General features: G+C 39.6%; 1 protein-coding gene across 7 annotated transcripts in view; it reads left to right on the forward strand.

Annotated features, from left to right (window-relative positions):
• The window catches only part of Dennd1a (DENN domain containing 1A), a 463,821-nt gene that overhangs the window by 203,157 nt on the left and 237,004 nt on the right, over window positions 1-23,660 (forward strand). The window lies entirely within an intron of this gene.

The raw sequence follows: 23,660 nt of genomic DNA on the forward strand, positions 1-23,660 counted from the left end.
TTTTCCTTCACTGTAGAATAGATTTTACCTTCAAATACATGGATTCATGTAGCATGTGCTTTATGTGTAGCTTCTTTTGCTCAACATAACATTTTTGTGATTCATCCATGTTATGTGTAAAACCCTTTCATTTTGTGGCTGAGTAGTATTCCATTATAAGGATAGATGACAGTTCATTCACTTTTTGATGGAAATTTGGGTTGCTTCAGGTTTTGGTTACTGTAATAATCATATATAAGCACTCATGTTTAAATTTTTGTGATGACAGATGATTTCATTTCTGTTGGATACATACCTAGGCTAAAATTTCTGGGCTTTATGGCACAATATTAAGTGTATAGGAAACTGCAAAAATCACTTTTCAACAATAATGTAAGTACCAATTGCTGCTCTTGTTCACCAGCTGTCAGTCTTTGTTTATTTTGTTTTGTTTGTTTTTTGGCAGTTCTGGGGTTTGAACTTAAGGCTGCAAGGCAAGCACTCTACCACTTGAGCCACATCCCTGGGCCTCCTCCTTTGATTTGGTTATTTTTCAAATAGAGAAGGCCTTGTGTTTTTTGCCCAGGCTGGCCTTGAACCATGCACCTCTTGGTTTTTGCCTCCCTAGTTGCTGGGATTACAGTTGTCAGTTTTGCATTTAAGTAAACCTATTGAATTATGGTAATATCTCATTGTGGTTTTAATTTGTATTTCCCTAATGACTAATCATGTTGAAAATCTTTTCATGTGCTTATTTGCTATTTTTCTATCTTCTTCAATTAAGTTTCTGTTTAAAATTTTAAATTGGGGTTTTTCTCCTACTAACAAATTATAATTTAAAAATATATATATCCTAATCTGGGGGCAGGTGGCTCAAGCCTGTAATCCTAGCTACTCAGGAGGCAGAGATCAGGAGGCTGGAAGCCAGTCTGGGCAAATAGTTTGCAAGACTGCATCTCAAAAAAACCCATCACAAAAAAGGGTTGCTGGAGTGGCTCTAAACCCCAGTACCACAGGATATATATATCCTGGCTATAAGTCTTTTATTAGGTATATGTTTTGCAAATTTTTTCTTCCAATCTGTGGCTTGCCTTTTCATTTTCTTGACAGTGTCTTTGACATATCATAAGATTTTAATTTTAAAGTCCAGTTCATCATTTTTTCCCTTTAACATTTTATGATTTTCGTGTCTTCTGAAATGTTTGCATAATACTTGAGCACAAGTACATTGTATAGACATTGTGTAGACTTAGCTCTTTTGGTCCATTTCTTTTCCTTTTTCTTTACCTTGTCCTTTTGTTTTCATTTTTTTTTTTATTCTGAGTCTTACTGTGTAGCCCAAGCTGGCCTTGAACTTGTGATCCTCCTATGTAACCTCCTGAGTGCTGGGATTACAAGCATATACCACCATGCCCAACTTCTTTAATCCATTTCTGTTAATTTTTGTATATGGTATGAAGTAAGGAAATTGTTGTTAAAATTGTAAATTGAAATTAATAAGACAATGGTGTTTTATAAGAATAATTTATGAAATGCTTGGGGGTGAATTGAAAAAAATTTGTATAATCTATACATTGGCAAGTACAAACCACCGGTGAGGTAAAAGATCTGATTAAGTGAAGGGTGGATACATTATGTGCATGTAATTCAAAGACTCAGTGTTGTCCGAGTGCTGTTGTGGTCGATTTTATGTGCCAACTTGGCTGGTCTGTGGTATCTAGTTTTTGGTCAAATACTAGTCTAGTTGATGCTATGGAAGTGTTTGAAGCTGTAGCAAGGATTTATTTTAGTATAACAGGATAAAGTAGAGAAAAGTGGAATTCTGCCTTAAAGACTGTAACATAGAAATCCCCTCTAAGTTTGTAGCTTGATGCCCTGCTCTGCAGATTTTAGACACTAGATTACAACTTCATCCTCACCTGAGTTTCCAGCTTGCTGGCCTACCTTGTACATTTTGAACTTGCCCAAATCAGCTCTTTAAAATCTATCTGTCTGTCTGCCTCTTATCTGTTCTTTTTCTCTGAAAGGTTGTTACTGATGCAGACATCAATCCTCTCTCAATTCACCTATAAAATCAATGCAGTGCCAGTGGGATTTTTATTATTTTAAAACAGTTGAAATAGCTAATTCTAAAATTTATATGGAGATCTATGTGGCAAAAGACTTAGCCAAATTAACTTTTTAAAAGAAGAATAAAGTTGGATTACACACATTACCTGACTTGAAGTCGTTTTATAAAGCTGCCATAATCTTGACATGTGGTATGGTACAAAGGGAAACATACAGATCAGTGGAACAGATAGAGAATCCATTTTTTTCCTTATAATAAAGGTGCCAAGGTAATTCTAAGTGGAGGATAGTCTATTTTAAAAATGTTGATGGAGCAGTTAGGTATCCACAGGGAAAAAAAGGACACTGACTTTTGAATAAATGTGTTTTAATAATAGAAGAAGAAAATAATTGCTTTTAATTCTACCTTCCAAAGATAGAAATTGTGACATAAATAAATATAAATTTTAGTTCTTTTATATTTTATAAATATAAATTTTAGTTCTTTTCAAGTAATATATGTGATATATATATAATACATATATATATTTTTAATTTCCATATTTTGGATCATAAACCTTTTCTTCTTGATGATCTTTTTACTCTCTCTGGAGGATATTTTAATGGTCACATAATGCTAAATCACAAACATGTTACATATTTTTACCTAGTGATTCCTAGTGCAGTTGATAGTAACAGCAGTACCACTTATTGATTACTTTCTACCTGGAAACTATGCTAAGCCTATTATTACGTGAATTGTACTTTTTATTCTTTTGACAATGCTTCCAGGTAGTTAGCTCCATTTTAGAGAAAAGAAAAACAAGGTTAACTAACTTGCCTATTTCTTTTTTTTTTTTTTGTGGTACTGGGGCTTGAACTCAGGGCCTTCACCTTGAGCCATTCCACCAGCCCTTTTTTGTGAAGGATATTTTCAAGATAGGATCTCGCAAGCTATTTGCCAGGGCTGGCTTTGAACCTCGATCCTCCTGATCTCTGCCTCCTGAGTAGCTAGGATTACAGGCATAAGCCACCGACACCTGGCCTATTTCTTATGTGTGAAGCTTGGATTTATAATTATCTTTCACTCTAGTGTCTGGGAAAAACATACCACCATTTTTTAAACTCTTTATAGTTTTTTGCTATAATAAGAGATTCTGAGGATATCTGTGTAATCGTTGTCAGATATTTGAGACATCAAACTTTCTTTCCTCTGCCAGTCCTTCATGTATTCATCTCTTCTTCTTCAAATGAAATATTTTCAAAGCTAGTATAAATGTCCAGCATAGAATGTAGGGCAAAGTAACATGTAAAAAGCCAAGTTGCCCTTGTGGTTCACCAAGGCCTAAGCCAAGTAAGCACCAGCCAGGGTCGGCATTTCTGTAGGAATGCAGACCTACAGAGGAACCAGTCTAAGGGAAATCTGTGGCATCTACTCAGTGGTTGGACTCATGCTATAAGACAAAGGTGAAGTAATTTTAGTCATCTGTCCCCTAGGACATTGAGTCCCACTCTGAAGGTGGAATTGTGTAGTATCAGTCAGCTAACTTAACCCTTCTCTGCCTTGTCTTCATGAGAGAAGGATACTGGGTAAGAGCTTCATGGTTAAGGGAGAGGTTCTGAAGAGGTAGTGCTGCCCAGGATGCACAATCATATCTGTGATTTAGAAGTCACATTGTAGGGAGTGTGGGGGTATGTCTTAGAACTAAAGGCACATTCAGATCTTGGGTTTAAGTATATCTTTAACATTTATCAAATGATCCCAAATTTCCTGAGCCTTTTTGAACCCCAGTCTTCTAACTACTCAGAATATAAAGTATACATTGATCTTTATAAGCAGCGAGATCTCTTTTTATGACTCCTTGGTTTGTTCTTTGGATCATCCTTTTCCCCTCCCTGCACCTTGTTAGGGCTCTGATTTTGTTGAAGAAGCAGGGTAAAACACGCCCAATCCTGTATGACAAAAGACTTCTTTATTCTTAGGAGCTACTTGTCTTCTGTAGGATATGATAATGATAGAGTTAAATCTTCTTGGTCCTTAACTTCTGTTATCTGCAGGCCTGTCTATCCTTTCCATTCTTTTAACTTGTTGTTGGGAGTAAAAGTGGCCATGTAGATAGGAAATCCCATCTAAGTTTGTGAAAGGGGTTGTTTTTAAGCAGCCTAAAGATTGTGTTCTGTGGATAATAATCCTTTTACTTTCATTTCTGAGTTTAAACCTTAGGGAAGAAAGTTTAAACCTTGGGAAAGAAAAACAAGGCAGGTCCATCAGTCTCTCCTTTATACCTTATGTCACTCACTCCATAACTCCTCCTTGGGTTCTGGGTTTTGCACTGAGGCTCTAGGAATCTTGGAAACCCATCACAGAAGGGAAGTGAGGTATAGAAGAGAAGGTTACTAATAAATTAAAAGTTGAAGAAAGATAGCTGGTAGGTAGGATAATATGGGAATAGGTACTTTTAAACTAATTTTTTGCCTATACTGTCAGGGACACAGTGACTTTCGCTTAGATGAACCTCTGTTAGACATGGTGCAAGAAAAAGGAATATAGAGCCTAGATGGAAGTGAAATGAATATATGTGTATGCATATTTTTTTTTCCTTTTCTCTTAAAATGGCAAATGGGATATCGGGAACAGAATGTACTCTAGAAGCAGACCTTCATTGGGTTGGAATTTAGGAATTCCTTGTAATGCAAAAAGAATGGTTTTTCATTGTCTAGCTCTGATTTCCATTTTAAATTTAACTGGCCCTAGTTGACCTAGAGGGGGGTATTTGGTAGGAAGTGGCTGTTACATGGTATCTTAGGAAGTTTACTTGGAGTGATTCACAGAAGGTGCTGGTGAATCGAAGCTGTTTTTAGCCTTGTGTTTTTCCTTTCTTGGTTTTCCTTTGCTCAGCCTAACTAACCTTGAACACATGATATGGATAAGATAGCCATAGTAATTTAGAAAGGAGCATGTTCAATCCCTGCCTCTTCTCTGCCTAATGAGTTCATGTAAAAAATATATCAAAAGAAATTCTCATAGCAGAATCCTCATATTTCAAAGGGGAGTGTATTTATTATAAGAACTGCTGATTCATTAGGAATGCTTCCTAATTCGAATGCAACAGCTGCTTCTGGTTAGAATAAACTCCAGCTCTTTTGTGCCCTGTCCCTCTGAGGGGACATTAAATTTTGGTTTTAAGCTTTCTTCTTGCTTTAGCTCTTTTATTCCAACTCTTATTTTTCCCTCAATTATAGTGCTATATCCTTACCAGTATTCATATGATTTGAACAGCCTACTGTACCTACTCCTCACCTTTAAAAATAATTTTCCTTAAGACTACAAATTCTAATAAAACTCTTATGATAATGCGTTTTGTTTGCATTCACAGTGGCAGTGGAATGTGTTGTACAGTAGTAAAGAAAAAAGTTGAGATACACTGTAGTCATGAATTCTAAGTGCAATAATTTAAAGTATAAGGAACATTTCAGAAAGTGCTATTGTCTGTTAAATGAAACCACTGTATTAACATATCATAGCATGCTGTTCTAATCACTTTTCTCCAGATACCAGCTTTTGAAAGAAACATGGCTATATTTTTTATACAAAATCTGAGCTCATGTAATTGAATGGCTTGGCAGAATAGGTAAATGAACATAGCAACATGCATTCAAATACATCTCTTTGGCTTGTAATGAGCTGATTGAAGTTCACAGTTGTAAGACTTGCTATTTTATTTTCTGATTTTATATTTTGGACCCAGACAAAAGTGCCAGTTCTTTTTTCTTTTGTATTAACAGAAAAAAGGAAGAAGAAAATTGTTCATAAAAACCAGGTACCCTTTTCTGGATATCTGTATTCACTGTTCCCATAGTCTTTACTCAGCTGTCGGTCTACAATAGAAGATCTTTAGTGTTCTTCTGTAAAATAAAGGATCTTTGGGCTGAGAATTTAGCTCAGTGGCAGAGTGTTTTTCTGGTACATGCAAAACCCTGGGTTTGATCCCAAACACTGAAAAAAATAATAAAAATTTTTTAAATTAAAAAAAATTTAAAAATATAAAGAATTTTCCCATGTGATCATTTCTGTTTCACTTTAGAGTTATTAATAATGCCTGGTAAGGGTGAAACAAATCCCGTCATATTTGATAGGATTGGTAGTCTGCCCATACTCATGTGCAAGAGATCATGAGTATCTGTCATACTTCTTTCATAATGTTTATCTCAGTAATCACATTTGTGGACTGACATGTGTGCCTGATTCACCCATTTGCCCCAGATCCAGCAATAGAACACACAGTCAATAAACGTTTGATGATCAAATGAGCCACAGAATACTAAGCCAAACAGGTATCAGAACAGTTATCAAAATGTACAGAAGACAGAAAGATGATCAACTTTGTAGATAAACAGTCATCAATTTCAAATCCTGGTTAGTAAGAGAGTCTGGAAATTTCCTGTGGAATATAGATAAAAATTTGATGTTCAGGCTTGAAGACAGCAGTTACCCTACCACACCTTCACCCAGACAAGAGAACCCTTGTTCTTTTGCACTTGATAAGAAATAGAGCAGAAAAAGGAAGAATACAGTAGTGTGGGAGGCTTGCCATTCACTAGGCACAGAGACAACTACTTACAGGTTTGCTGGTCTGATGTGCTCTAGGTAAACCCTCACACTTCTTCTGCTACAAAATGACAGAGTTGACTTAGTTTAGAACAACTGGATAGTCACACACTTCTGTTGTCCTCCCTGGTTGAGTGAAGTGACAAAGAACTTGGGTTGTGACTTTTCTGGTCAAAGAGTAAACCCTTAGCACCACCCATAGTATTATGTATGGCTTAATCTCTGGGCAAGAGAAAGCATGCTATGATACAGAGGATCTTATCCCTGTGTAGACAGATTTGGTTTATTTCATGCATGTGTGAGACGTATCAGAGAGAGTTTGTTAATATTAATATAGCCAGTGAAGTTTGTGAATTATATGCTGTTTTAATGCGTTAAGTAGACTGAAGATATTTCTGTAATAGCCCCTTATTTCAGATGGACAACAGTCAGTATTAGGGAATTGTGATGCATAGCCCTTGAAACTATGTTACTTTTAAGACTTGTCCTTCATTGGTCTTCAGCTGTTTAAAAGATCATGATAGAAGTCAGACTCAAAAGGCTACATAATGTATTATTCTAATTCGCTAACATTCTAAAAAAGACAAAACTATAGGAGTAGGCAACAGATTACTAGATGCCAGAGGCTGAGAGTGGGGCAAGTGTTGACTACAACGGTGCAACATTAATTAGCTGGGTGGTTTGCCATAAAAGTGTTGTCTGTTTTGGTTGCTTGTGGCTGTTGTACCAGTGGATGCCTTGTCAGCAGAGTGAATTTATTTTATGTTAAAAAGAAGTGAATTCTTAAAAAGTAGAGATAGTGGAAAGAACAGTTGGAGAACAGGGGATTTGTGATTTCAGTACAGTGTGTAAAAGCCAGTGTGCATTTGTAAACTCTTGGGTATGACATAAGAGAGCATTCTGAGGTGCTGGAAATGTATATATTGATTGTGGGTGGTGCTTATGCAGCTTTATGCAGTTATCAAAGCTCATTCAAAGGCACACACAGAATGGCTGCATTTGCTTGCATGTAGGTCAAAGATTATTTTTAATAAAGAAAAAGGATTGCAAGCTTTGGAATCTAAGAACTTACTTCACATCTGAACTGCTCCCTTACTAGTGGGGTGATCTTGAGTAAGGCATTCCATGTCTTACTCTGTCTCTTACTCCGGAGCCTCTGCTCTTCATCTGTAAGCTACAACTGAGATTAGCCATCTCACAAGTGAGGTGAGAGGTAGAGACAATGCCTGATGGGGCTGAGCTATCCTCAGCCCGTGAGTGGTTCCAAGTGCAGAACTGGTCTTCCAATTAACTGTTCTTTTTCAGAGCCAGAAGAGTTAAGTTTAAACATTTGTGAAAGGTTAAAATGTTAAAATCCTTGTTTGTTTAATGAATATCTCTTACAGTCTTATTGCCACTGCTGTCTTTTATGTCACTATAGCATACTAAATCCTCTAGGGTTAAGTAGTATCTAATTAATTAACTAAGTACAATGTATGATATTTCTTCAGTCAGGAAGGCAAGAGTCATTCATTTAGTAATGAATGAAAAAATCCTGGTGACACGTGTATCATTCCCATCTTGGTTTTTTGTTTGTTTGTTTGTTTTGTTTTTCCTTTGCTTTTATTCTGTCTTTGAAATAAAATTTTTATCTTGTGTTAAGTGAAAAGATATGAATTTAGAAACCCTATTGGGTCAGTCTACTATTCTGTGAGCAATGCAATCTTAAAAATAGTCATAAAGAATATTTTAAAGGCATTTAAAATTAACCAAAAATATGGCTGGGAACCATTCTTTCTCTTGATCAGAACAAGTAGCCCCACCTTTGACGGCTGAAGCCACCTAGTTTTGAGTACCTGGTGTATTCTGTGAACTGTGATAGGCACTTTGTAGTATTTTGCTTAATTCATTCCATACTTGCACCTTGTTAGGTCAACAGGAAGTACTGCTCTTTTGCAGAAGGAAGCAGCCTGGAAGAAATGAGATGACAGCTCTGGGAGAGCCCCCTAGTGCTGGAGGAATCACACCCATTTTTCTGGGCCACCTGACCACCTTTCATTTGCGTATCACATACTGCCTGGTGCTTCTGAGAGGAGCAGGCCACCTTCTGCCTTATGGGTTTAAGCCAGCTTTCTGCCTGGTGGTAGCTAATTTTTTTAGGTCTCTTCTTCTAGAGCCAAATCCTGTTTAAAAATTCGGTCAGTAATTAGAAGAGACCTGATAGAAGCCCTCAGTTTTAGAACCTCTCCTCCCCTGAGGCTTTCACTAGCTATGTTCTTTAAGCCTATAAATTTACCTGGTTCCAGACTTGTACCTTTGGTTCATCCTCTACTCTATTGCTTATCTGATCTTTTAAAAAATCTAAAACTGATCAGATTCTCCCCTCTGCTTTCTGGAAAAGAGGTAACCTGTCTAGTACAGCACAGAAAGTTCTTTCCTAAATGGCCACTTTGGACTTCTACACTAAGATGCCTCCCTGCACCACTATCCTCACACTCCAAAAACACCACACAAAGGAGTATCCCACCTACCCTTATTTTGAGCTCAAGCACTCCAAGCCATGTGTAGTTTTTCCTGTCTGTGTCTGTCATATTTTTTCCTTCCAGATGGAAATGGCTTCTCTTTCTTCCGATTTCTCTTTCTCGTGTAGCTGGAACCCCAATCTAGTTGAGATGCTTCCTTGGTGCCTCTACAGCCCTTGGTGCTAGCTAGGGCACAGCCTCATCATGTTGCATTGCTGTTGACCATTTCCATGTCTCTCCCCAGGAAACTTCGAGTTCCTGGAAGGTAGGTAGCACTGTGTTGTGTTTTCATTTAGTCTAGCTGTCTGGCTCAGGGTTAGTGTCTTCCGATGCCTAGTAAGTGCTTCTGAGAGCCTTGCAGATTTGGCCTCAGAATCTTAACAGGGAAAAGTAGATTCTGACCCCATTTTCTTTCCTTTCTCAAGAAAGAAAAGAGCCTAGATAAGTGAGTGTCTCTTCTTTCCATGAGGCGCATCAGAGTTTCTGAGGCTGACTATTCCCACTGTAAGGAAAGGTCACTGAAAACCTTCTTGGCTGCAATGGAACTGAGATGGGGAAAGCATGAAGCAGGGGAAGGGCAGGAGGCTCTGGTGTGAGCAGCTGGTGAAGAGTATGAATTGCCACTTCCTCCAGAGAGCCCAGCTGGGAGCTGGTCAGAGCAGTCATGAAGATGCTTAAAGAGCAAGGAATTAGGGTTGTCAGTCTGTCCCCACCTGACTTCTCCCCACCGAGCAAGATGCCTGGAGTGGGGAGGCCAGGAGGGATCTTGTGCAGCAGTTTGTCTATTTAAAGAGTGGTATTCTATTAATACAGTAACTAATAAAACTAAGATTTGTTTATTTATTGGTGCTAGGGATTGAACCTCAGACTCCTTCCACTGAGTTACACTCGCAACCAAAAAGTAATGCATATTTATTATAGAACACTTGGAAAATATTAAAATGAAATAATCACTTGTACATATTTAGTACCTACTTTCATATTTAAATATATGTGTTTATATATGTCATCTGTTTCTGTTCTAGACATAGTCTGATTTTAAGGTTTATATTCTATTCCATCATTGAAAACTCGTAATTTATTATAATCATTCTATTATTGTACATTTAGATTGCTTCCAAGTATTTGTGATTGCAAATAACAGTTATAAATAAGAGTACTTAAAAGACAACTTTTCTTTGTAATTTTTAAGGCACTCCATTTTCAATACATAAACTATAGAAGATGCAGAAAAGATTGTAGAGGATGACAAAGGTTATCTACAACATCATAGCCTAAATAACCAGTATTAATGTTTCATCTTCTAATCTTTCTATGTGTATGTTTGGTTGCATGTTATACACAGTGGGTGTGTGCTGCTTTTTCATCCTTTATTATTTCATGGGTATTTTTCCACATGATTAAAAAATATGCTAAGACATTTTTATTTCCTGAATATTATTATTTAACTATTCTCTTAGCACATGTTTAGGGGTGTGTGTGTGTGTGTGTGTGTGTGTGTGTGTGTGTGTGTGTGTGTTGCTATCATTAAATGATAAAGAACTGCTATTTATAATATATTACCAAAAATTAAGTCTCAAGATTTAATACAGATAAAAATGCGTGTATTTTCTGACCTTCATTTCAAGTTTTTATTCTTAGTAGTTACTCATTAAAAGCTAACTTTCCTGCTCTCTTTCATGTATGAGTTTAAGAATTTATATTAGAGAAACTGGTTTCTGCCAAGAGTTTTGCTGACTGAGCATCCTTTTTCTAAAGTTCAGTTTTTAGTGTTACTTTTTAAAAATTTATAAATACAGCCATGTTTTGAGGGAATTTTATGATGTCAATTTTAGACTTTTATAACATTATAGACAGCTTCTACTGGTTCATAATAAAGCAATAATCCATAAGTAAAAAGGTTATTTGGAAAATCAGGATTGACTAAAGGGTAGGATTTTTATCAGGGTCATGACAGAGTAACTAACGGCATTTAATGTGCCAACTCTGATCTCCAGCTAGATTCCCAGCTCCCCAGATTGCTGGGGTTTGGGTTCTTCTGTGCTTTGAAAGGTGCAGTGGCAGAAGACTCAGTTTTGTGAAGCAGCTGTTTGGTGGTTATGGTGCAGAAAGAAAGCACAACCTTCCTCCCTTCAGGCAAGCCCAGCTGTTGCTTGTCACATTTTCCAAGTTTTACCTTATTAGACTACTCCTAATGCTATCATGGCTTCACACACAGATCCAAACCAGGGACCTACTTAGTGCTTATTCAGCTCTGCACAGTACCTGGCTTACATTGGGTGGTGAATGATGAATGCTACCAAACAGATGAGATTAATAACTATTCCATTTTGATGACAATTTCAAAACACATAATGAAATGCACAGTGTACGTGGTTGTCCAACATCCACTTCACTGATGCTTTTCCCTGAAAGAGAGCTTTTTCAGAGAAGTACCTGTTTGTATAGTAAGCCATATGGATCTGAACTTTACCCAGATAAACTTTGAGGCTGTGTGACCTAAGCAAGTTACTTAGCTTTTCTGTGTTCTAGTTTCCTCATTGGTACCTGCTTGGAATTACTGTGAGTCAAAATGTAAATTCATGGAAAACTCCTGGCATGTGGTTAATTTCCAAATAGATGGTAGTCTACTGTATTTTTATCTGCTTGGTGCATCATGAGCAGCACAACAAAAAAGGCGTTGGAACTAGGTGGTTCTTATAGTTGTTGCTGGACAGATTAGATTCTCTTCAGCAGGGTTGCTATGCTTCTGTATGATTAATTTTGTACAGAGAATTTTGCTTCCCTCAGCTTGGCCCAGAGTGTCTACAAAATTAGATAGCAGTGGAGGTTTTTTTCAGAGTAGAATGATCTGGTGGGTGAGACAGATTCCTGTGGCCAAGTGAAGCAAGGAGAAGGGCTGGCTCGGCTTGCACAAATTACTGCTTTACCTTCCCTCAAAGCCTTCAGTTCCATATCCAAAACCATTTGGGAAAAAACGTTAGTGAGAGAGTCATTCTGTCACTAAACGTAACTTAAGAGCAGGCCAGTTTCCGGTCTGTCTTTGTTTCCAGCTCTTGCTTTAAGGATTGCCTTGTACCAAGGAGCTTTGAGCATCAGCTGTCGGGAACAATCCCTAGCCTTATCACTTATTTTAATGTTCCTTGCACAGGGTCACTCTTGGATGTGGTGCTCTGGGCAATCTCACTCCAGAGTGCTTCTCTTCCTTTATTTAACCTCTGACCTGTGAAAACAAGAGTTAATCAAGAGTTCTAAGGTAGCTAAGAGGAAGGGGAAGTGTTTGGTTACAAATTAAATATGAACAAGTCATAAGTAATAAATTCCCAGTAGTGCTACCAGTTGTGTGTCTCAGGTTGCATATGGTACAGAGTATTTGAGTTATAAATTCAAGTTCAGAGCTCTCTGATTGCTTGGGGGGAAATTACTAGGTTTATTTTGTTTTGGCCTCAGACTCTTTGCATTCTAAAAACATTACTTTTATTGGACCAGCTACATTCATATCCTACTTTCTCTCTGCATGCCTGTCTCTGCTCCTTCCTTTCTTTGCCTGCCTGCCTGCCTGCTTGTGTTGATTGGTGTGCTGTTCTGTGAATTGAGACAGAACTGCTTCCCTGAAAGAAGTTAAGCATATGGAAAAAGTTGCCAAGGAAAGGCATTGAAGCATAGAGGGTAAATGGGTTTAAGAGACAGCCAGACACTTTTATAGAGAGATTTGCGATTGAATGATACAATGTTCCAGCAGAGATCTTGGGGTGGAAATGAACTTTAAATGAGTGCTGTTCATGAAAATCTGATGCCCTGTCTAATCTATCATTTCCTTAATTGTCACCATAAGTGTACATTTCAGGTTTTATATTTTAAATTAAAAAAAGATATTACAGTCTAGTAATGACACAGGGTATGGTTTTTCTGTGTAAGCGCTTTTAACTACACATTTATGGTAGTAGAGGTAACAGTTCTTGACAAAGCACTGCAAACAAAATATTCTTTGCCATATTTGATTAAAACATTTAAAATTGAGCCCTCTATATTTGTGTTTCCAAATATAACATGTATACTAATTCCTAAAGCAATAAAGCGTGGGCACATGACTAGTGTCCCCAGAGCTGGAAAAGTAAGAAAACACACTGAATTGTTGGGAAGCAGCCAAAGTTGGATTGCTAGAACACAAAGCTAAGGAGTTTTGGAGGCAAACTTTCATTTATCAGGGTGTTACAGTGAGAATCCCAAAGTAAGAATTTTATATCCTAGTCTCAGGAATGATTGCTGTACCCGATCACATTGTATAGCTAATACTGAGATGTACAGAGCAAGTAGGATTTAAAAATCAGACTAGTTTTGTTTTTGTGCAGTAAGATGACATAGTAGCCGTGTCATCTTATGGAAGTCACTTCTGAGGCTCAGTTTTCTCATCTGTAAAATGGGATAATATTTCATCTCATCCAGTTGTTATAAAGAATAATATTTCAAAGCATCTAACACTTGATAAATGTCCCCCTCTTTTTTACCATTAGCTTTTACTTCTTACCTCTGAAATGAGAATAATATCAATGGTGCCCCAGTGGGATAATTAATGTTGTTTTTGCTTTTGAAAGAAGGACAGGAATTCTTATGGAGCCATTTCTTGTCCTTATCATGTTTTCTTTTCTTTTTTTTCAGTAGTAGGCTATGAAAGCCTAAGGGTGGGGTGGGTCAGTAAGGTGGGTCTTGATTTGAACCTCACTAGCCCATTACATTATACATAGTAGTAGTTTCAACCATAGAATCTGATGATCTGAATGGGGAAAAACTTGCAGGTGTGTGAATATAGAGTGGGCAGCCTCATAAACTCTCTTGGGAGAATGATGAAAGGCCTGTGCACTCACCCTCTCTGGGCTCAGTGGAATTTCACTGAGCTGTCTGTGCAGGTACCATTACTCTAAAGATCTCCTGATATCAACACTTCCCCAGTGATAACAGAAAAGTGCCCCTGTGCTTTTCTCCTGAGCAATCTCCTTCAATCAGTGATACTGCCACAGAAAACATGATGACAAATCTGCTCTCTAAAAGCAGCAATTACTGAGCACCCATCAAGAGAGAATAAAGCTTTGTTTCCAAAATCAAATCCAAGTGTGTGTTTGTAGATTCATATACACACAAATATTTTCTGGGAGTTTGTATATACGTATGTGTCTATGTTTTCATAATGGAAGTTAGTATTTCTGCTCATTTAGGACATACATTTTCCTGCATAGAAGTAATATGTATCACAATGAGATGTTGATTGTAGACATAAACCAGAGACCTTTTTTCTTTTCTGGCAGCACTGGGGTTTTGAACTCAGGGCTTTGCACCTCCTGGACAGGCAATCTAATGCTTGAGCCACACCTCCAGCCCTTTTTGCTCTGGTTATTTTAGAGATAGGGTCTCACTTTTTGTTTTGCCTGGGCCAGCTGTAATCCTCTTATTTCACACTTCCTGCTGTAACTGGGATAACAGGCATATGCCACCACACTCAGTTTTTTTCCTTTAAGATGGAATCTTACTAACTTTTTTTTTTGCCCAAGCTGGCCTGCACTGCAGTCCTCCCAATCTCAGTCTTCCAAGTAGCTTGGGATGACAGGTGCATGCTACCTCACTCAGCTATTGGTTGAGGTGGGGTCTTGCTAACTTTTTACCTGGGCTAGCCTGGAACTGCAGTCCTGCAGATCTCATAAAGATTCACTTATTCATGTAGCTACATGTATATTATTTTTTAATGTTTATAGTTCTTTTATTTAAAACTTTAATTTTGCTTTAAACATTTTATATATAAATGTGTATGTATATACATCTCCATACACACACACACACACACACACACACACACACACACACACACACACAGATACATATCCTTCTCCTTCTTTCTGCTCTGATTTTGTTTCTTTGCACCTGGCTTAAATCAGAGATTCTTGAGCTTAACTGGATACTATAATGAATTTACAATTTGAGATTAGCAACTATGAGCTAAGCAGAACTGGCTTTGCTCTCCCAGAGGAATTTTTGTTTTTTCTCTTACTTCAGCTCCTTTGACTTTCAGTCTCATTAGTAATAAGGGTTTGGCATTATCAAGGCAAAATAAAATTAATGCTATTCCAGGCGTATTCTCATGTGTTTCATCATCCAAACATCCATGCGAAAATAGATTTTATATGCCCATTTCACAGATGGGGAAGGAAGAACATGGCTCAGGCCACACCTAGTAAGTGACAAAACTAATTACTCATCCCATGTGGGTCTCCCAGTTTTGGAGTCAGGACAGAGTTAATTAGTGAAGTGTCATTTCCTCTGGGAAGAATTTCTGGACCCTCTCCTCTATCTCCTGTGTGACCCTCTATCATAGCACTGACCCAGCACAGCTGCCCTTCTCTGCCAGTGTGATCTCTTTACACTGTGAGCTCCCCAAATGCTAAGACACCCACATGTCTACATGAGTGCCAGGCACATACTAGTAGGGACTAGAAACGTGAATCCCATTAAATTCGAGAGGTGTTCATTGACGTTAAAGAGATTTGCTCAGAAAGGCATGGTGTGCTTTTCTCCAAGGGAGGAATGGTCCACCTTTGGTGCTAATGCTGTAGTTTGAAATCTGTAGGCCAAAACTCACAGGTGGTTTCTGTGAGTTTTTGGCTGATTGGACGGGAGAAAGGTATATTATATAGAAGGCCACACAGTTGGGGTCTCAGCAATTCTCCCCTGCCCACCACCAGTTAGAACGAAAGCAGAAGGGATGGGAAGTATAGGAGTAGAAGAGAGGAAAACTCATGTTACATCTTTTCTCTTTAGTAAGTTTGTAAAGAAGAGATTAGGGATGGGAGAAGGGAAGTTTGGAGCAAACCAAGAGAGGAACATGGGGCTGACACACTGACAAGTAGAGGATGCTTGAACAATTTTAGGGCTCACGTGTGCTTGAAAAATTAGGTTTCCTAATGAAGGTAACTAGATTAGTTTTGTGGTGTTTTCCCACATCTTTTGAAGTAGGAACAAAAGGAGTTGGTAGGGTTTACTTGTATTGGAGGCTGGGAAAGGGGTAAAAAACCATAAGCTAATAGATATTCCTTGGTTTACTTTGAGTATTTGCTAATGATATTCTGATTGTTTGTTATACTTTCCAGCAGGACATTGGCAGGGTTTATAATCATGGGTTGCTTTCCTAACCAATATGCTGCCTGCTAAATTTGAATCCCTCCCTCCCAACAAGAGTTGGTTGACTATTACCCTATAGTGCTGGTGATAATGGCCTTCATGGAGACTACAGAGATGAGACACATCTTTCAGAGGCACACATGAGGGGTTGAACAGTCAGTACACAGTTATGCTCCGTGCTCTCACAGAATTAACATTAGTGGAAAATACAGACAGGTAAGCATGTAGTATCAACTATGGCGATTTTTAATGTAGGATAAGCCCAGGACGTCCTCATATTCTGGGAGTTAAATGCATTTATTTAAATAGTGACTGTAACAACTTCATGTAAATGGGGGAAAGTATTATTTTATCTAGAAAAAGTGAATCTAAAACTTTGAAAATAAACTTATTTCAATAAGATCTAGTTTTTAATTCTGAAAATGATTGATTCTTAGGAAGAATAATTCCTGAGTCAAATAGTTTTTTGAGGGGAGGGGTTTGTAATTTCCCTGACTTAACACTTTATGTTTGACTTTCATGGCATAATCATAAAAGGACTCTTTATATTTGAGGACTTCAGTTTCCCAAAGACTCCTCTTGTTCTTTGATATTGAAATCATTTTCTTTTGATGTGGTGGTGTGTCACCATGCTAATTTTTCTTGTATATTGTTTGTTAACTGGGCTGGTACAGCCAGGTCTTCAGTTGTCATTGATTTTGCCCCAGTGCTGAGCAGGTATCCAGCATTTTTAACACAGGCTTCATGGAATCCTGTATCTTGGGTATGGGCTGGAGTTTTACTCTCTGGTCAGTTTGCATTTTATTATAGATGTTTGACTGAGACATTGAGGGACACTGAGGGAGGAGTAGGGGTAGATGGCAGGTCACACTGGAAAAGCTGAGTAGGGATTTACTGTTTGAAGCAGCCACATCTTGGTGAGTATTTTCCTTTACTACAGCTCTACTTTCCAATCTACTCTGCTTGACCACAGTATGTGAGGATTCTTATAGGGTCCTGGTGGAGTCTTTGATCCAGGACAAGGACCCAAAGAGAGCTTCCTACAGTTAAGATCAGCAAGAGTCATAGGCAGGGAGGTGCCAGAACAGAGGCCAGGCACCAGATTGAATACATCAGGCATATAAAATTAGGTAGTTTTTTTACAAAAGAGACTGAGTCTTTGATAGGTGCTTCCAAAGACGACATGCTACAGCCAGAAGGTAGCAGAACTGAGGCTCTGCTACTTGAGTCCAGAGTTATTGGACTCAAGTCCATGTTCTCAAGCTCAGCATTTGCCATGCTGCCCTGCTTTTTAAAATTTGGGGGTTTTGGTTTTATAATATGAAAGTTTTAAATAGTGAATGCCCAGTTGCCATGTGATGCATCTTGGCAAAATCTTCATATAGTAAGTAAGAAAAGAAGGAATAATACCTCTCCTTGGTAACCAAGGTAGAGTTTCAAAAGTTCCTTAGAAATTGACTAAAAACAATGGAAAGAACCTATTCCCTGTCACTTTTCTTAGTGTTAAACTCATCAATTCAGATTTGAGTGGGAGCAGTTCTGCCAGTATCCTGCCCAGGAAGTAACTACTTCATTGTGTCTTTCCATACAATGTGCCTGAGTGTTTACAGGGTGAAATCTTACCATAAATTCCGTTTCTTTTTATTTCTCTTCTAAGGTAGAGCCATTATATTGACTAAAGGTGTATTATATTGGCCTTTTCCAAGTTATATGGATGACCGGATTGTATTATCTAAGATTTTCTTTTTTAGGATAGCAAATTGGACCCTGCTTCTGATAAAGCTAAGATCCCCAGGGCTCTACTGAGGGCCAAATAATCACATTCTCTAGAGCTTTAAATGCTCATCCTCAGGAAATTATTTCTCCTTAATTGTCCCTTTGCTTCTCCCTCTCCCCTTACTGATTACAGATTACAGGGAGGTCCATCAGTTTGGTCCTTCTGAGTCTAGCCCTGACTGCCTTTTAGCCTCAGCTCTTGGCCTTGCTCCAGCTCTTTCTTGTGAGCTTCTTTTACTGCCTGTAATGCTCTTTTTGCCCACCTTTTCTAATCCTCCTCCCATTCACTGGTGACCACCTCATTCAGAACTTAGTTAAACTCAGCCTTTGTGAGATAGATAGTGACTCGCACAGTTACCACCAACTGTTCCTCTCTGTCATATATCCCTTGTTTTAGCCATGCTTTAAATTTTTCATCACTTTTCCAATTGTTATCATTCTTTTGTAAACTCTAGTTGATGTATTTACAATATTTTTGGTGGAAGAAAACCACCAAAAACAACAACAGGAAAGTTCCAAGTACAACACAATGAACTTTTCTCTGCCCTGTTTGAGACATGGTGCTAAGAATACCCAGTAAACACAAACATTTTAGCGCCTATTTTTAAAAATGTTTATTTATTTAGTGGTACTGGGGATCAGAACCAGGGTCTCGTGCATGCTAGGCAAACACGTAACCACTCAGCTACATCCTCAGCCCATGTGTGTTTTTAAAAATTATTTTATATAACTACATGACAATCATAAAAATTGGAAAATGAGCATTTATCTTGATCCAACACTACCATGTAATCCATGGGCCTCTCCTATTTCAGTTTAAAAAAAATAAAGTTCAGAATTGATGTTGCATTTATTTGTCATGTCTCCTTAGCATCCTTCAGTCAGGTTCAGTTCCTCAGTGTTTCCTCTGTCTTTATGAACATGACAGGCTGTTGTTTTAATAGAATTTCCCTAAGTTTGGGTTTGCCTGCTGTTCCCTCCTCCTTTGGCAGAAATGTGATAGAAGTGATGCTATACTTTTCAGTTACATTCTATCCAGTCACACACCATTTCAGTTTGTTATGTTGGCTTGATTAAGATAGTGTCCTGATGCTTCTCCTTCCTTCTTTTCCTTTGTGATTAAAGAATAGATTGTGGACTACTTCGAGACTATGTAAGTTATCCCATCTCTTGCCTAACACTCCATTCATTTATTTATATCAGCATGGACTTTTGATTTCCTATTTTAGTATAATCTCTTTCTCTCATTATTTGCTTTGATGCTCAAAGTATCATGGATTTTGTCACTGGGGACCCGTCTCACTGGCTTTTCTGTCCTGTGATATATTCCAATTATTTTTTAATTATTAATATTATTTGGTGGCACTGGGGTTTGAACTCAGGGCCTCATACTTGCAAGGCAGACGCTCTTACTGCTGAAACACTCCACCGGCCCTATCCCAATTATTTGTTGACTACTGTCTTTTTTCCTCCCTAGTACAAGCTATTTCTCAGCTCCAGCTGACATTTCTTCAATGAGTTCCCTTCACTGGAGAATGGTGTTTAGAAACCAAGATCTGTTACGAGGTGTGCTTATTACAATTGGGGCATCTCTGCCTCCAGGCTTTTCAGTAGCTAAAAATAGAGTATATACGTGTGTGTTTGTGTGTGTGTGTGTATGTGTGTGTGTGTACCTATATGTACATATCTGCATTTCTATTTTTTTTCTATCTACCTCCCTATATGTTTACTGAACCCTATGCTTTCTCATAGTTCTGTCAAATTCCATTTTAACATCACAGTGTTCATTCTTGTTTTCTTATCCATGTTTATAACTCTGATATTAAGACCATTGGTTCCACTGTATATTTTCTTGTTTGATCAGGCTTGATCTGTTCCCCTGTATGTAAGCAGTCTCCTTCTTACCCTGTTTGGATCAATATCTTATCCAGGCTGCTGCCACCCCTCCTACCATGGACATTTCTCAACTGCTTGGACACTTCCTGGCCACCTTTAGTGGACACTCTTCTCCCTGCAGGCTCTGCCATCTTACACTGGACTGCCTTCCAGATGCTGTATTTATGCTTCTTAAGTTCTAATACCATTGCTGGTCAGTTCCTCCATTGCACAGGAATGCTTTGTTCACCCTCTGCTAGGCTTCATCCCTGCAGGAACATCCCCGTGCCTCTCTAAGTTCCAACACTCAACCAGATCTTCTGTGGATACCCCCTTCATGCTGTTCAGACTCTGAATTTCCCTTACCAGGAAGCCCTCCTCACCCTCCTTGGGCCTCAATACACTATGTTAGATTACAGTGGGCTGTCCCCTCACCCACTTGGACTGGAACCCTGTGCCAGTCCAAGAGAATTGCCATCTCTCCTGCTACAGAAAACTAACTGTTCTCCCAGATGGCCCCCGAACATGCCCACCCTCTATGACCCCATTGCCACCCTTGCCCCTCTCCACACATTTCCTCTGTCTTGTTCAGGCTCATCTAATGGCTAGGAAGAAAAGTGGGAGAGCTTTTAAAATTTTTAATGGCTTTCTATTTAAATACTTCTGGCACTGAAGTGGAACATCATGTACATATTTAACTTAACTTATACAAGGTCAGTCATACACATGCCCCAGTGGGAATAGATATTATGACTATCTCCCTCCCAATAGATGCAGATCAAAGGAGGGAGTTGTCCGCCCTGAGTTGGAATCAGTTCCTGAGTTCAGCTCAGGAGAGAGCAGCTCACCAAGCTGTTGGATTGAGACATGGAAAATTTTCATTCAGCCTGCCCCCAATCTCAGGTCTACCACTTTATGTCTACACAAACCATGGCCATTGTCACCTGGGGTCCATTAAAGCGTGATTTGGGCCATAGGCTATTGTGACCATGGCACCATCTCTAAAACCTGGCACTGCACCACTTCCAAGGGCATGTGGCATCCTGTCAGGCCATGTGGGAAGGAGTGCTGTGGTATTATCTGAGATCTTCTGAGTTTAGGACTTGGCACGGTATCTCACAGAGAGATCTTCTCCTTTCATAGTCAGGCCTGGAAGTGAGGGCAGAGGCTGGGACAGTCCCCTGAGCCATCAGTGGCTCCAAGCTGGTGGCTGGGAAGCAAGCCACTCCCCTATGTGCTCTTTCTCCTCTGCTGATGGGGGCATGATAACGCCCTAATACAACATTCTCAATCTCCTCAAAGGTCTGAAGTAGCAGAGCTCTTGGGAGGGACTCCCAGCAACTCTGCCCTAATGCTCACTCTCTGTTGTGTACGTGTCTCTGTTCCGGACTAGAACTGTGGCCTTCTGGAGCCCAGAGACCCTTTGTTATTTGTCACTTTGGCCCTTGGACTAAGCCTTCCACACAGCAGTCCCTTGCAGTGAGGACACAGGTGGTTGAGTGAAGGTGGCAAGCACAGCAGGACCAGAGAGATTTGGCTCCTGTAGGTGGCCAAGGAGGAGCAGTGTAATGGAGTGTTTGTTCCCCATCTCTAGACTAGGAAGTATTGTTTACTCACTGATGACAGACACACACAAAATGGATCAGGGGCTCCATGTCCTCACCTGCAGCCATGGTGCCAGCACTAATGAAGCAGGCCCGGAAATGCTAGCGGACAAAGCTCAGCTGTGAACCCTGGCCTCCCAGCCATGAAAGCAGGGACCCTTTGAAGGAGAAGACAGCTGGGGTTTGGTTTCAAAACCTTAACACTGCCATCACTAGATACTCATCTGTCAGCACACAGGGGACAACATGTGGGTAACAGTTGTGTCCTGTCAGGCCAAAGGGAGAGAGAAATGGCTGGTTTCCAGGGTAGCTACAATGCCGTTTGCACCCAATAGTTCTGCCTAGTGTCCCCCCCCCCCCCCCCGCAAAAAACAAAGGTGAGGGGGAGGCTGAGTGTGAGAAGTTGGGCTGGCTGTTGTGGGTCAGGCTGTCCTTACTGTTTGCCTCCCCTTAGCTCACAGCAGATGAAGAGGCTGAGGCTGTAGCTTTCATGCCTAGGCTTTGTCAGTTAGTTGGACCTAGGTGTCCAAAGCTGCTTCAGTGTAGACTCCAGTCTTGAACTATGGGCAAAGCCAGTCTGGCAACCACACTCCATCCTGTACTCCTAAATGAGCTCAGCTTGCTTTCATCTGCTTGAGACTGGTATTTCCTCTACTTGCCCCTGCCCTTCCTGATTTCCAATTGCTAGATTTAACTAGTGGTATTTTTCCTGCAGGACAAGAAATATTTGTAATCCTTGGTTGAATTTGTTTACCGAGTCTTCTAATCTGTGTGGGACTTTTCTTTTAGGGGATTTCTTAGTCTACGCTAATGGCTTTTAGTTCACTGAGGTTTACTTACCAGAAGAGGAAGGGAGCAAGTTATCTCCTGCCTAATCCCTCTTGAATGTTTACATGACTCTGCCAGAGTCAGTGCTGTGCAAAGTGGCAGCAGCCATTTGCTCTGGAATAGTCCGTATGTAACTGCCAGAGTTGATGGAAACATATTAACATAAGTGATAATACTGTCTTAGAAGTGAAAAGTTAAGTTGCTTATCAGTATATTTTGATAAGCTACTTATATTTTACAGTAGCATGTGCTGGCTTCAGACAGACGTCACTGATAGGAGCTTGTGCACTTTATCTGGCCTTTCTATTGCCTCTCACTTCATTTATTACTCTCAGCCGCCCAGTGGTAATCTGTACAGGGTGCTGATCCCCTCTCCTGGGCAGAATGTCACATCTGTGCACTGCCTCAGGTCCAGCCCTATCAGTAATGGTCACTGTTTGCTCATCAGGGTAGATATGAGCAGACAGCAAGCACTTGGTATGACACTTCTCATGTGCCTGTTCCATGTAGCTTTGGGAAAATTTCTTATGGAGAACAGAGCCATTTAAAGCAAGTGGCAAAACTTTTTGAATGGGAATACTTTTCAACACTAAGGGGTCTTTGCCATTCTTTAGTCTTTGGCTAGTTGCGTTTGTTCAACAACGCTTAGCACTGACCATGGCCCAGGTTCTGTTCTTGGTACTGGGAAGACAAAGTAAAGAAAGATGTGTCCTTTCCTCTCTATTTGTGTGCAGTTTGTTGAGGAGACCAGCATATCACTGAGTGCTACATTGTGAGGGGATATTATAATGGAAGTATGCACATGACCAAGGCAGCACAGAAAACAGGGAATTAGGGCACATGAGGGGGCTGTAGACCCTGAAGGTCAGAGAGATAAAAGGGCATGCTAGCTCAGCAGTCTCAAAGATGCCTAATGTTCACAGAGTGAGGCTGCCATGAGAGAAGCAGGTACATGATAAACTAAAAAGTAAAAAGAAGAGAGCCAGAAAGGAGGTTAAGAGCCTGAGGAAAAAAGAGCCCCAAAAGCCATCCCAAAATGTGTGGACTGATGGGGTGCCTTTGCAGTAATTTAATCCAACATGTGGTGCAACTCTAGGAGCCACACAGAGAGTGGACATCAGTGGTAAGGTCAGCAGCCAGGCCGCCATTTGAGTTGTGGAGAGCAATTACCAGCACCTGCTGAAGGGCAGTGGTGCTGGAGAGTTACTGATCAGAGCCAGTAGAGTCAGTAGCAAGCAGGTAGGTTGAAGGTAGAAGACCTATGTACCACCA

This window comes from Castor canadensis, chromosome 13 (assembly GCF_047511655.1).
Source record: "Castor canadensis chromosome 13, mCasCan1.hap1v2, whole genome shotgun sequence".
NCBI classification, from domain to species: domain Eukaryota; kingdom Metazoa; phylum Chordata; class Mammalia; order Rodentia; family Castoridae; genus Castor; species Castor canadensis.